This window comes from Triturus cristatus, chromosome 5_2 (genome assembly GCF_964204655.1).
Source record: "Triturus cristatus chromosome 5_2, aTriCri1.1, whole genome shotgun sequence".
NCBI lineage: Eukaryota > Metazoa > Chordata > Amphibia > Caudata > Salamandridae > Triturus > Triturus cristatus.
This window is the reverse complement of record NC_140588.1, coordinates 899,770,114-899,784,810: the sequence shown is the minus strand read 5'-3', so window position 1 is coordinate 899,784,810 and position 14,697 is coordinate 899,770,114. Positions and strand designations below refer to the sequence as shown.

Genomic DNA, 14,697 nt, shown 5'->3' with positions numbered 1-14,697 from the left:
ACGTCAGGTTTCCTGCTACAGTCCGCGAATAGCGCCTGGGGTTTCAGTCACCCAGCTCAGTGGCAAACGGCACTGCTTTGAAAGAACAAGAGTACGGTGGCCTAGAGGTGTCCTTACATGAACTGCAGAGCGAACATGAGGAACAGCATATCAGTTCCCTCCAGCATGTCAAAAACAAAAAATAGCAAGCATTGGGCAATGCAATAAAATACGCTACAGACAATAGAATTGGAGGAAAAGTAAGAGTCCCGCACAGGAACAAATGAAAAGTCAGGAAAGAAAGGAGGCAGGATGTAAACCCATTACAGGCCATACCTAAAAAACAAGCCCAATCCCCCTTAAAAGAAAGCCCAAACCAAGCAAATATCCTACTAGAAAGAGGCCAACTGACGGTGGAGATCAAAAAGTGCAAAAAGCCTAATAAAAAAATACAAGAAATGGACGGGAGATACAGTGGGGGAGGCAGCAGCGAAAATGGCAGCAGTAAAACACCTGTGGACTCAAGAAGAGGTGGGAGGAAGAATGCTATATTTGAATGTAAGTGGCTATGGCACTGACGCTAAACACAGATTAACAGTAACAGAGAAGAAAACCAAGAAATAAATAGTCCCCAAAATAACAGATAAAGAACCATAGCGGAATAAGACCGTACTAGGTCCCTGCTCTGTGGAAGGAACACAAGAGAGAAAGAAGGGGCAGGACTGACCACTAGCAAGCACGGATTTTTAAAGAACACTGACATACACAAATGAAAAGCAATGGCAAGAAAGGGGATGGACTTGAAGCCCACAGACTGATTACAGCAGGTCTTGAAGAGACCGCTCATGCGCTGTCTAGCTCGTCCTAAAAACAGCATGCTTCCATCTGAGTTTACACGTATAAATCCTTAAAAATGTCAACTAGAAGGGTTAATTACCGTGCTCAGCTTTGAAATTCCTCCTCAGACATGTACTATAAACTTGGCTTGTGGCTTGTTTGAAAAGAGTCCTTTGGCCTGGAAGCACGTTAAAGACACAGATAATGACACATAAATGTTGTCAGTGAAGTGCATATATTTAAAGTCCTCGCAGGTTGAGATCCACTACTTGGCGTGTTTAACGCTCTCTTTCTTGTTGGCCTCATTTTCATTATCGGTGATGACCTGGAATTAAAAACAGGAACACAACTTTAACATGCAGTAAGGACTGACGAATTATGCAATTAACAATTGTAGGAAGAAAGCAATCAGATATTTAGTTTTTTGACAAATGTGGGTTAGGAACTATTGGACAAAGGATTCTCCTTTAACGCTTTCCTGGACCCCAGCAAGAGTGGCGTAGGATAAAAGTTACAAAATGCCACTATTTAGTAGTACAGACTGTTTACTATAAATGTATGAAAAAGTGTTTGCCAGAAAAACTTTGCCTAACATTTCTTGCTCATCCACTTCTCGTCCACCAATCTTTATTAACACATGTGCATCTCCCAGGCAGGCACCCCACTGCCCACCGAACTCAGACATTGCCTGGGTCCTTATGGTGGGAGGTACCTTCCTGCACAAAAACAATCCTGAGAGGTGTTTTCTTCTTTCCATGTGTGCTGAATGCAGCACACATGGACAGAATAAAAAACAAGGAGAAATACAAATATTTCTTCTCATTACGCCTGCTCTGGGGAGGCGTAAGGTTTTGGCGCTGCTCCAGGTTTACGTGCTTAGGTAAACCTGGTGCTGTGTCAAAATCCTTGGATGTTGGGTGGGAAAACTCACCGCAAGGTCCATGGAACATTTTCCTGGTGCACAGTAAGGTAACACCGCAACTTGTTCTGCTTTTTCTTACTCCATATCTATGAGGCCATGCAGAGCCACACAGAGTGGCTTTGGGTGGGCAGATAGATATGACTGAGAGGCTTGTGCCACTGGAGCATCAAAAAAAGTGATGCCCTGGTAGCGCACGCCTCTCATAAATAAGTCCATCAGTGCTCAACGATAAGAGCGTTTGAAAAATGTTTGCATGTAAATTAATTACAATCCCCAGGACTGGGTTTCACTGGGTAAGATCCCTGCACCTAAATGAGCAATGTGCGGGTGCCACAGGGCTGAGAGTTGGAGCCCCACAGGTTCTAGTATGCCTTAAGAGGGCCCCTCGGGACCGTTGCACCTAACAATTTTAACTGCCCTTGAGCGAGAGTGCAGTACATTTTCTAGGGCCGCACAGGTCCTAACTTTACAGTACCTTCCTCCAAACAGCTGCTGCTGGTGATGGCCCCGGTACAGGACTAAATTACTCTGTCACCCTGACAGAGGTGCTGCCCACCAGATTTAGAAATGTTTCTAGCATTAAGAGGATTGCCGTTACGACGGATCCTATAAATGTATTTTTAGTTTGACAAGTGGCTCTGTTAACATGACGGAGCTGTCCATCAAACGTACATTTTTGTTTTATTTTAAGAAAAAAAAACCTAAAGTGAATGTTCTTTTTGAAAATGAAATGACCCAAAAAACAATGCCCCCCTCGCCATGAAAATTGTGCACTTTTCAATGTCCCTTAGCACCAGGTTTTGCCTGGCGGTAATGGACATATAAACGCTGTTTGCCCGCTAGTCTAAATCGGTGAATGGACCTGTAGCCAAACCTGCGATTGTCATTACTCCTTCAGCCCATGGGAGCAGTTCGACCACGGCGAAGATAGAGTCGTCTCCACCGTTGGCATAAAAACGGTCTGCACAATTTTAAATCGGGCAGTCAGGCTATAATGTTGGTGGGGAGGGACTGTTTTTCAGATTGATATTAAAATCTTTTTCCAACAATTCTTAAATCGCTGTAATCTCCTACCCTCGCAATGACATAGTAGGATTGTTGGAAAAAGATTTTAATATCAATCTAAAAAACAGTCCCTCAGTCTTTACGCCCAGGCTGTTAGATATAAGAACAGACTTGGGGTTTCGCTGACGATTCTTATGAGGGCAAGTGAACAATAAAATCTGTAATTGTGGTTAATTTTACCAGTATCTTGAGGGGTGTGATATAGATTGATTTCCCATATCCATGACTTCAATACATTTGTCTGACAATATTATGGACACTATGTGCACCTTTAAGATGTCTGCCGTTTTCGGTTTTAGACCGATTTCTCCTTGGTGTCCTTTTTCTCTGTTGCTGGATGAGGCGAGTGAGCCTGCAATGTGAGAATTCGGACGCTCCCAATAGCGTGGAGTGGTTCGTAACTCTTCCCCGCCATACAGCACCCGTTCGCCTCTTAAATAGAAGGTGGGAACCTGCTGACAGTATCGGCGGAGGACCGGCGTGAGGAGTTGTAGTGGCGTGAGTCTTTGGAGTAGTAAGTAAACAACGTAGGTGTTGTATGCTGTTCAGAGTCTGTATACTGGGATGACCACTAGAGATCGGGCAACTAATTTTGGGTGCCAAACGGAACTTTGTAAAATTGCGAGCAACTCGCGGCAAACATTTGGGATTTTTATGGGTAAATCGTAAAAATGTTGCCGTAACTTATGATAAACAGTCGGATGAATATTTTTGCAACTAATCCGAAGGAATATAATTTGGGTATAATAGTGTTATGGTTTTTCGCATCTCCTCTTGTTTCTTCGATTTTTAGAGTGTGACAACAAGACCACGGTCCCACAATGGTCCCGGGTTTGGAGAATTGCTGATAAACCCTTGTAAGTTTTCGAATATAAGGGGTCTGCACCTTTTAACTATTAGTATTGTGACGAGAGAGGAGAGTTGTGTGTCTCTTTAAAATCAAAATCTCGTGGTGTGGTACACCTGAGCCAACTACGATTGTGAAAGCGTTCCCATGTTTCCTCACGGGGGTATGGTGTGCCTTTGGGATTTGTTTCAGGTGGTAATAATGCAGATAAGAGTTGGTGGTGTTCCCCTCTTTTCGGGAGGGGAGACATGATATTTCAATTGGTATGATATTTAAGAGGAAGTGATAAGAATGCACTTGTGTGGAGTTTGAAAGAAGGAAGTGGAACGATAAACATATGGTCTACTTTTTTCACAGAAATTTGTTCTCTCTCGGAAATTTCCCAGAGTGCACGATTGCAGCGACTTTGGCTGCCTTGAGGATATAAGGTAATAACTCCAATTAGGAGTACAGACCAGATAATACGGGACCAACACCCTGATGAATGCCAGAACGACCCAGATGGGCGTGTAGTATTGGCAGAAACATGTTGGTATACGCAGCAGGGATCTAGGGGTCCTTACCTCCCCTAATCTTCCCGAATTCTAATTTTTAATCCTACCAAGGAGTGACATGAATAAAGAATGTTGATAGTTCCCTCTTAGGTAGTCTTAACTGTTTGTGTCTGCACTTTTTGGTCTCTTCCTAGGGAATACTTTTCCCTGTTATTGTTTAACTTTTTTGTGTTTTCTGTTGGTTATGTCACTCTTTCTGTACCCTCACCACTAAACTTCACTTCTAAAAAAATTGCACTCCGTCCAGTGTGTTGGTCTGCACCTGGGCGTCAGATGCGGCCCTATGATGAAGCATGACACTGCAATGTGTGTGAGGGCAGTTTTAAAATAAGGATTATCTTTTCCTCTTACTATTACTTCGGACTTTGGTTAGTGAAGGATAATTGTATCACTGTCGCTGCCTTTTGTCCTGTACAAGGAGTCTTAATGAGCGTAGTTCTTCTCTGTCGAGTGAGTTTGCATGTATGATAGGGGATTCAGAGAAGGATTTCTTTTCCCTAGTCTCTTTTTTGTGATACTGTAAGTTAGCACGGCCGCTGAGCCGTAGAGATTTTAGTGGGTATTTCCCGCAATCCTCTTGATAATTCAATAGAAGGCGGTTGTAATTGACACCGCTGATGGAGGAACAAGGCCTCGCCTATGGGGACGAGGCTGCTGGCAGGATTTTATCATGCCCCTCTCTTCGAGGGGACACCACACTCACACAGGCATTGACACAGGTGGAAGGTTGGGATGCTCTAACGGAACTTAAAAGGACACAAGTAAAAACTATCTTACATGGGGCCATTCTTACGGAATATTTAAGGGCGAATGCAGCCCCAGGGGGGCTCCTTGTGGTTAATGAACCTCTAATCTTTCTAGAGGATGCTTCATTCCGAAAGAATTGGTCATTAATCGCTTGGAGGTGCTCTAGAGATTGGCTCATTTTAATTATAGATACGGCGAAGAAAATTTCTGATGACCTTTTGATCCAAATTCAGACTAGCGAGGATAATTTGAAAACACAGATACAAATTTCTGTGTTTAAAAAGAAACTTGAGGAGACTAATAAAACAGTGAATGAATACAAGGAATACCTAATGAATTCAAAGGTGCATAAGTTACAAAAGGATTTGAAAAAGTTCGCGAGAGAGAAGGTATACCCTTATGTGAGTGATGAGTATGTGAAGATGAAAGAAACTCAAAACATGAAAAAAAAAACATCAAGAACTCACACGATACCTCCAGTTCAGGAAGTGAGAGCAGCAATGCTGATTATCGACCTAAATTTAGGGGGAGAGGGTGGTCTAGGGGTTAATCATGCCCCTACCACCCTGGACCTCAGATGGGGTATGGATGGCCTCCCATGTACCCACCGATGGGTCCGCCTCAATTCTTCCCAAAAGAGTACCCACCTTTTTTAGAGAGAGGCAGGGGGAGAAGGAGAGGGAGGCAGAGGACACAGAACACTCAGAGAGTACAATGGGAGGACATGAATCAGAGAATAACACGCAGCATGGCACGGGATGTGGAACCGAGTACCTGCAGGGTACACACCTAGTCATGAATTTAAGCGGTAGGACACTGACCAATATACAACAAAATGTTCTGTCCAAAGGACTAGGCTTTGTCCCAACAAACCAGCTAGACCCCTTCAAACTAAAGTGTGAATTGGCCGGATTTTTCCGCAGTGTGCATTTGAAAGTGTTTTTTGAAGATAAGGAGATGACAGAAAAAGATGATGACACAGGGCTGAGGAATCACTCGACTTTTGTCCCCAGTGTGGGACAGTTACCCCCAGAGGTGGGAGTTTTTGAACAGGCGGTGTTGAGGGATGTGGAATTATTGGAAACATCTGAGAGAAATAAGCCATTTTTCAATCTTTCTAAAATTGAATACAGGCTCTGAATGAACTGAGGGATGATCCTATGTTAATGATAAAACCGGCCGATAAGGGCGGTGCAATCGTGATTCAGGACAGAGATGTGTATAACATGGAATGTCTCCGTCTATTGAACGATAGAAGGAATTATGCAATCCTTCCTGGGGATCCCACGGAAGAATTGAGAGTCATGATTAGCACTTATGTTGAAGAGGCAGTTGGAAATGACTGGATCAGTCAGAAGGAAGCTTCCTTCCTGTGCAAACCCTATCCTACTGTCCCTTATTTTTACATTTTGCCTAAAGTGCATAAACCCACGCGTCCACCGCCTGGACGTCCCATAGTCTCCGGTACAAATTCGATTTTGGAACCGCTGTCCAAATTCTGTGATGTCTTTTTGCGCCCCCTCGTTCAGAAGATGCCAGCATATCTCAAGGATACAAGGGAGGTTTTAAATCTGATCAAAGACTTAGAGTTTGAGCCCAATAGATACTTGATGATTGGATTAGATATAGAGTCACTCTATACAAATATTCCCCAGCAAGAAACCCTGAGGGTTATTGAGAATATACTCTTTTCGGAAGAATGGAATTACAAAGCACCACGTGCCTTTATCCTTAGTCTCTTGGAGGTAGCACTGACAACATTTTTTTTTCAATTTGAAGATCGTTTCTATCTGCAAACCCATGGAACTTCCATGGGGAGTTCTTGTGCCCCTAGCCTGGCATCCCTGTATGTTTCTAAATTTGAGGAGGAAACTGTATTTGCAGCGACCAACCCTTACTTGGATCATATCAGGGTTTGGCGCAGGTATATTGATGATGTTTTCATCATCTGGAGAGGGAGTAGAAACTCGGCTGAATCCTTTTTGGATTGGCTGAACCAAAAGAATCCTTTTTTATTCTTCACAAGTACGCTGACAAATGTCTCACTACCCTTCCTGGATCTCAACATCAGAGCAGAGAATGGAGTACTAATGAGTAGTGTCTATCATAAACCAGCCGATAGGAATAACTTGCTATCCTTTCAGAGCTTTCATCCTCGCTCCTTGAAAGAAAATCTGCCTTATGGGCAGTTCCTGCGGCTTCGTAGGAACTGCTCTTCGATTGTGGATTATAAAAACGAGGCTAAAGACCTGAGTGAGAAATTGAAACACAGGGACTATCCGGAACATGTGATTAAAAAGGCACAGAAAAGAGCAATAAATTGTAACAGGCAGTCCCTATTGCAAACATATGATAAGGAAAGAGTAGAGAGCAATCTGTGTCACAACATTTAACACAGCATCGAACCATCTCAGAAAGATAATACAAAAAAATTGGAGAATTTTGAACTCTAATGGGTTGGAACAATCTTTTCCTCTTTTTTCCTTCAAAAAAAGTGCAAGCATTAAAGATATGGTGGTTAACACACGCCAGAGATTAGAGAGGGACAACAGAAATGAATGTCATCATGAACATTTCTTACCTCCTGCCATGGGACACTATGCGTGTGGTTTTTGCAGGGCTTGCCTCCTTTCATTGAATGGCAAAATGGTTGATATAGGGACTAACCAACTCTGGGAGCAGAGGAAACATACGACATGTAACACTGAAAATGTTATTTATCTTATACGGTGTCCGTGCAGTATGCTGTACGTTGGAATGACCACCCGCCGAGTGAAAATCCGCATCTTGGAACATATGAGTACAATAAGATGTGGAAAAACAAACACTAAACTAACTGCTCATTTCCAAGAGAAAAGACATAAAGAACAAGATCTGAGGTGGACAGTATTAGACAAACCATTTATACTACCAAACACAGTCGATATTGCCAGCTTTCTTTTGATCAGAGAACAGCGTTGGGTGGATAGGATGAAAAGTAGTGTTGTGGGTCTAAACGACTCTATCCCGTGGTTCCATCTTTATGGGCTAGGCAAGAAATGAATTAATACAGAGGAAATCAGGATGTATTTGTATGCAGTTTTGATACTCTCGGTATAGTGCACAGCATCTGAGCCGTATTATCTATCCCAGTACTGAAAGAAAGATAGTCCTACTATGTCATTGCGAGGGTAGGAGATTGCAGCGATTTAAGAATTGTTGGAAAAAGATTTTAATATCAATCTGAAAAACAGTCCCCAGTTATTTGTACGGGGTTCTGTCTTTACGCCCAGGCTGTTAGATATAAGAACAGACTTGGGGTTTCGCTGACGATTCTTATGAGGGCAAGTGAACAATAAAATCTGTAATTGTGGTTAATTTTACCAGTATCTTGAGGGGTGTGATATAGATTGATTTCCCATATCCATGACTTCAATACATTTGTCTGACAATATTATGGACACTATGTGCATCTTTAAGATGTCTGCCGTTTTTGGTTTTAGACCGATTTCTCCTTGGTGTCCTTTTTCTCTGTTGCTGGATGAGGCGAGTGAGCCTGCAACGTGAGAATTCGGACGCTCCCAATAGCGTGGAGTGGTTCGTAACTCTTCCCCGTCATACAGCACCCGTTCGTCTCTTAAATAGAAGGCGGGAACCTGCCGACAGTGTCGGCGGAGGACCGGCGTGAGGAGTTGTAGTGGCGTGAGTCTTTGGAGTAGTAAGTAAACAACGTAGGTGTTGTATGCTATTCAGAGTCTGTATACTGGGATGACCACTAGAGATCGGGCAACTAATTTTGGGTGCCAAACGGAACTTTGTAAAATTGCGAGCAACTCGCTGCAAACATTTGGGATTATTATGGGTAAATCGTAAAAATGTTGCCGTAACTTATGATAAACAGTCGGATGAATACTTTTGCAACTAATCCGAAGGAATATAATTTGGGTATAATAGTGTTATGGTTTTTCGCATCTCCTCTTGTTTCTTCGATTTTTAGAGTGTGACAACAAGACCACGGTCCCAAAATGGTCCCGGGTTTGGAGAATTGCTGATAAACCCTTGTAAGTTTTCGAATATAAGGTGTCTGCACCTTTTAACTATTAGTATTGGTACGAGAGAGGAGAGGTATGTCTCTTTAAAATCAAAATCTCGTGGTGTGGTACACCTGAGCCAACTACGATTGTAAAAGCGTTCCCATGTTTCCTCACGGGGGTATGGTGTGCCTTTGGGATTTGTTTCAGGTGGTAATAACACAGATAAGAGTTGGTGGTGTTCCCCTCTTTTCGGGAGGGGAGACATGATATTTCAATTGGTATGATATTTAAGAGGAAGTGATAAGAATGCACTTGTGTGGAGTTTGAAAGAAGGAAGTGGAACGATAAACATATGTTCTACTTTTTTCACAGAAATTTGTTATCTCTCGGAAATTTCCCAGAGTGCACGATTGCAGCGACTTTGGCTGCCTTGAGGATATAAGTTAATAACTCCAATTAGGAGTACAGACCAGATAATACGGGACCAACACCCTGATGAATGCCAGAACGACCCAGATGGGCGTGTAGTATTGGCAGAAACATGTTGGTATACGCAGCAGGGATCTAGGGGTCCTTACCTCCCCTAATCTTCCCGAATTCTAATTTTTAATCCTACCAAGGGGTGACATGAATAAAGAATGTTGATAGTTCCCTCTTAGGTAGTCTTAACTGTTTGTGTCTGCACTTTTTGGTCCCTTCCTAGGGAATACTTTTCCCTGTTATTGTTGAACTTTTTGTGTTTTCTGTTGGTTATTTCACTCTTTCTGTACCCTCACCACTAAACTTCACTTCTAAAAAAATTGCGCTCCGTCCAGTGTGTTGGTCTGCACCTGGGCGTCAGATGCGGCCCTATGATGAAGCATGACACTGCAAAGTGTGTGAGGGCAGTATTAAAATAAGGATCATCTTTTGCTCTTATTTTACCTCGACACTGTGATAACTAGACAATTGTTCCAGACTGATGTCGCCTGTACAATACAGAACAATCACACAGGAGGGGGCCCCTGTAAAGGATACCTAGGCAAGGGAACAGGGGAAAGCAATAGGTCAAATCAAAACAAAAACCCACTGCCTGAATTATTTAGTACATCCGCAATATGTCGGAGATAAAGAGACAAGGGAAACTGTCAATCCAGTCCCCTGGGAGTGACGAGACCGGGGAGCTGCATGGAGACAAACATTCTAATACACATAACAGGAAAGAGGCCTGGATTATAAGACAACAGCATTAGTTTTATTCAATATTTTCAGATATCAAAAATTTAATTAGGAAAACATTAAATAAATATTGTGATAAAAAACCACATGCTGGGGGTCGCTTAACTAGTTAGCATTCTGATAACGAACAAGACTCCTCCATGGTAACTAGTTACGCGACCCCCAGCATGTTTTGATTTGACCAGACTGATGTCGCATCAGGTGTTCTATCTATGTCAATGTCAGAATGACTTGACAATTAGTCCTTGGAATGATAAGATCAGAAGACATATGCGTCAATGGCAGACATGGCAATTATTCTGCATACATTGGAAAATTTGCGACTCCTTTTATATAAGATGGAGTCGGGACCTACTTAAAATGGAGTTTGAACATAGGGGCTTTATTTCAGCTGGACCCATGATTTGTGATTCCAAGTCTTTCCATCTGACACCATCTTGCAGATGGTTGGCCATCAGGTCACCTTGAGACTCAATCGACACACCTCTAATGAGTGTGTGTAATCCTTCCTTCTTGCTCAGTTTCCTTCTTGCTAGACCAGGATCCTCAATTTTCAGAACACTATTCTCCATCCATATTAAGAACACTAGCAGTGTTGGCCAATTCAGAAACAAGATCAGTGTTAATGCTAATACATCCAGTGAGCCTTGCACAAATCTCCATCACATGCCTAAACTGACCCTATCTATTTTGCTGGGGGGTTTATGAACTGTTACTTCGAGCCTATTACTTTGTTCTCCTGGAGATAAATCACTGACAACAAATGTACCACACTCTTACAACCATGAATCAGAATCTTGTGATCTTTGAGTAAGTCCTGATGTCCTGGTGGTGCTGATGGTGTAACTATGGCATTCTAATGCAGTTCAGTTCTTCTGCTTGATGATCTTTGCTTTGATTCGGTTGCTCTTCATTTGGAAATCGGAATCAGCCTTATTTTGCAGTTTTGTCATTGATGGCACAGCCTGCAGAGGCTTCATAGGTAGCACTCGTTGACTGTAGCGGATGATATAATTTTGCTGAATCAATGGGCAACTTTAACTGCGTGCTTCCCCATGTAAAAGGGATAAACGCACCATCCTTGTTGCTTTCATTACTAACACTGGCACAAGCTCTCGATAGAGTCAAAATCTTCCTTTACATAAACCTTCTGCCATGAAATCTCCATCACTGGATAACAGGAAAATCACAGCTGACAATGACATGGCTGTGGCAGCCTTGTTCAGCCTCTGTCGGGTGAGGTGCAAATCCTGTACCAAATGAAGACATAACTGATTCTGTGCATTCTCCCCTGCTGGAAGATTCAGAACATCAACGTGACTCTAAGCAAGATCCCATAAGATGTAAGGTTACTAAAAACATATCTTAGCATATTTAAAGCTCTTTCTGCACTACATAGGTTGTTTAGCCAGGGTGCGCCATTATTTAGAACCCTCGCACTTTAGGCTTGCTTAAACATAGTGAAGGCTATCTTGATGGCTCCAGTCAAACTGGGTCCAGAGGGGTAGGAGGATTGAAGACACACTCCTACTTCGGCATGCACATCTGCTAATACTTCACGGGTACAATCTAACGCTTGGTGTGACTGAATGGAAAGAGGTCTACCCGTCACTACGAAGCACAAGTTATTTGCAACTGCTCAAGCCATGATCTGGTACTGTAGTCACAACCACATAATGCATGTACATTAAGCTACCACCACCAATATATCTTTACATGTATTTATTGGTTTGAATTGGTCAGTGTGATCCAGGTAAATGACCTGGAAAGATTGTGCTACTTTCTCTAGAGGAGTTTGTGGTGGTCTCACTATACTGGAATGTTTTGTTTGTTGGGAAATCTCACATTATAAGGCATACTTCTTAGTTTGTTTGGCATTAGCTGTGACCAATAAGGTTCCTGCAAAATTCACAGTATAGCTTAAAATTCTGCACTCACTGAGCCCACCCCCTCATTACTTTAATTAGGCTGTGTAGGTTTATTTGGTTAAGTATTTCTCAATCACCAATTTTTTGAATAGCGGCCCTAAGGAGCCATTCTTGTCCCAGGAAGCCAGAATGTGGGACTTCTTTTTTGTGTGATGATTGGACTTCTGGGTATTTCTGGGTTTATCTATGTTTGTGACAGGGCAATAGCTGCTACTGTGATTATCTGCACATGTACAGCAGATTTCACAGTCTGATCAGTTCCCCTTAGATTGGATGCTGTCTCTGTGGCGGGTCAGTGTTTGCTGAACAACCACAAACAGAAGCTACATTTTGAAGCCATCAATCTGCATCTAGAGAAGTTTAGTTCTCATGGTTTTCTCTTGTCTTTTTTTATCCATTGGATACTACATTGCCCTCAGCCGACAGCACGGGGCTGCTACAGTTTAAACCCATCGATCCCGATGAACTGTCTCCCCTGATGGCGTCAATTAAGATTGGCTCTCCACTCGGCCCCGCCTCTCCTGCCATTGTGGAGTGAGGACAAGAAGTACTACTAGTGCTTTGTGAATTACTTAATAGCTCCTTCGAGGCTTCACTGGAAGCATGCTTGGGTAGTCCCTCTCCTTAAATAAACCTTACTAGATCCAACTAACTCTGAGAACTATAGGCCGATCTCGCTCCTCTCTTTTTCTTTGAAGGTTGCAGAAAAATATGTTAACCAGCAGCTTCTAATGTTTATTGAAGCTAAGGAGCTGCTGCATGGGTCCCCCTCTCTACAGTAGAGGTGCCCTGGTGCTTATCTCTGAGTCCATTTGTAAAATTCTTGACATGGATGATCCTGAGTGCGGCCTTCGACACAGTATCCCACAACCTCCTATTTGAGCGGTTGTGGAGCTGCGATGTCGGTTATAAAGCCTTGCAATGGTTCGCCTCCTTCCTTCAGCAACATACCTTCCAGGTGCTACAAAACCGTTTTCAATCTCAGGGTGTTCCGTTGCAGCAAGTGGTGCCTCAGGGCTCTTCATAGTGCCCTACACTATTCAATCTAAATTCTGAATCCTCAAAAAACAGCTGCACAAGCTGGGGAATAACATTTTTTAGTGCCCACTGCAGGCTTTGCTAATCAGCCTATGTAAACTATATCTTGATAGTCATGCAATACTTATACTATTAAGGCTTCAGAAGTTGTGTGTTGATATTACAAGAAATCCCAGGGCCTCATTTATGAGGTTTTGTCATAGGGCAGTGCAGCAGGACTTCCTGTTGCGCTGCCCTACAGCAAAAGAAAAGGGCAGGAATGCGCTGTATCTATCAGATACAACGCATTCCTGTCCTTTTTCCCTGCGTCGGTGCACAATGGGCTGCCGTGCTCTAATGCAGGCACCTTTGCATCATGGTGCAAGGGTGCCTGAGTTGCGGGGATGATTATTTTTGTGCACAAAAACAATCACAAGAGATTTTTTCCTCTTTCTATGTGTGCTGCAGAATGCAGTGCACACAGAAAAAGGAAAAATGAGGAGAAATAAAGATATTTTTCCTTGTTGTGCCTCCCTTACGCCTCCCCTGGGAAGGTGGAAGTCTTTGGTGCTGCCTCAGATTTACGATTTCTCGTTAATCTGGGGCAGTGGCAAAAAAACGTGGATTGGGGGCGTGGCCGGGCAAGCTGGCCGATCGGACTTAACCCGTCTCGGGTCCCGGTTCACTCGCGCTATCAGTGCGGCGCAGTGCGACTACAGGCACCCCGAAGCGCTGAAACCGACAGCCTCCAACGTGGGGAAGTATGAGGCACCTGCAGACATAGTGTGACTGGCCAGATCGCCGGGAGGGGCTTCTTTTCTGCCACCGCTGCTATGGAGGACGACCGCGCCGCACACAACATGGCGGCGTGGCATCCGTGATCGCCGGCATCTCCCCCGATCGTCCAGCTGTGAGTGGCGGGGGACGCCCAGTGAGGACCACTGCTCTCCCCCAAGGTAACGCTTGCTTCTGGGGTATTTCTGATGCGGGTAGCACTTCTCAGGTGGCGGCCGAGTGAAGTGGCCTTTGCCTGACCCTAAGATGGCGGTTGCCTCTCATCAAATGGCGGTCCTCCGCGCTCTCCGCACTTAATATTTGCTGCAACTGGAGGTTTTCCTATCAGAGGGCGGATCTGAGCCACTGTCTACCGCGCCTGGCACTTCATGCCCTGTACCACTGCCCGGAGCTCACTGGGGACTAGTGTGCCTGATTGCTTCTATGCGCTGCAGCTGTGTGGAGACTAGTGCTCACTCCCCTTGCCAGGACAGGGCCTTTTCAACGCGCGACCTTAGGTTGTGAATAGGCTGCTCGTTGCATCTATTGGACCCATCTGCGCCCGCTACTGCTCCAGATGGACTTCCGGACTCTATGGGCTCCCTATAGGCACCTGAGCACCAGAGCGGGCCTAGTTTTGTGACTTTTGCAACAGCGGCTCCCCTTTCTTGCCACTGGATGATTGGTGTTCTAGCCTCAAGTGGATCTTGCCTTTGGAATACAACTCTTCCCCAATGTCTAATCTATGGCTGCTGCCGCCACCTCATGGCGCTCCCTAGATGCCAAACCGCTCACG

The 14,697-nt window shown here is 43.9% G+C and overlaps 1 long non-coding RNA gene across 1 annotated transcript in view; it reads right to left on the bottom strand.

Moving 5' to 3' along the window:
* Positions 1-916: 916 nt before the first annotated feature.
* LOC146829382 (uncharacterized) overlaps positions 917-14,697 on the bottom strand; it is a 149,182-nt gene continuing 135,401 nt past the window's right edge. The window contains exon 3 of the long non-coding RNA XR_014961974.1: positions 917-1,141. This is a non-coding gene — a long non-coding RNA (uncharacterized LOC146829382). The remainder of the gene's footprint in view (positions 1,142-14,697) is intronic.